The 613-nt window shown below is 40.6% G+C and overlaps 1 pseudogene; it reads left to right on the forward strand.

The window, feature by feature from the left end:
- Nucleotides 1-290: 290 nt before the first annotated feature.
- LOC107748494 (trypsin-2-like) overlaps nt 291-613 on the forward strand; it is a 3134-nt pseudogene continuing 2811 nt past the window's right edge.

The following is a 613-nucleotide window of genomic DNA, read 5'->3' on the forward strand; positions in this document are numbered from 1 at the left end:
GAATTCAAATTAGCACTAATCTGTATATAGTATTTGTTTTCATACAATTTGCTTATAGACAGTTAATTACGGGTGGTCCTTTTTTTAATCTAAAAAATAGTTTTTGTGCGAATCAGATCATACGAATGAATGCAAAATCGCAAGCTCGTGAAGTAGTTCAGATTTCTCGCGAGGTTGCAGCAGCTGATGTAAAATCTGGGACCAGAAGCGCTGTTTTAAAGTTTTTATATTGTGCAAAGCCCGCATGCATGTTACAGTTAACAATGTGAAATGATGACTACAGACATTGAATTTATGTAGTTGCTGAAAAGTCTGTCAGGATTGTTGGAGGATATGAATGCGAGCCTCATTCCCAGCCTTGGATGGCGTTTCTGAGATCGAGTTCTCACCAGTGCGGTGGATCCCTGATCAGTCAGGACTGGATCGTCGGCTGCCCACTGCTACAGCTCGTAAGTCTCATCTTTGCTATCATTTTGTTACTTTGACCAGTGCAGGACAGGGGCAGCATATGAATGAAATGTATTTGAAAAGGTCAATTTAGTAGCGCAGCCCTGTTGAAAAAAACAGTATATGCTGGTTAGGTATGTTTTGAAGCATGACTGCTGGTTTGAGC

The sequence above is a fragment of the Sinocyclocheilus rhinocerous genome, unplaced genomic scaffold, assembly GCF_001515625.1.
Source record: "Sinocyclocheilus rhinocerous isolate Xijiao unplaced genomic scaffold, SAMN03320098_v1.1 scaffold560, whole genome shotgun sequence".
Taxonomy (NCBI): domain Eukaryota; kingdom Metazoa; phylum Chordata; class Actinopteri; order Cypriniformes; family Cyprinidae; genus Sinocyclocheilus; species Sinocyclocheilus rhinocerous.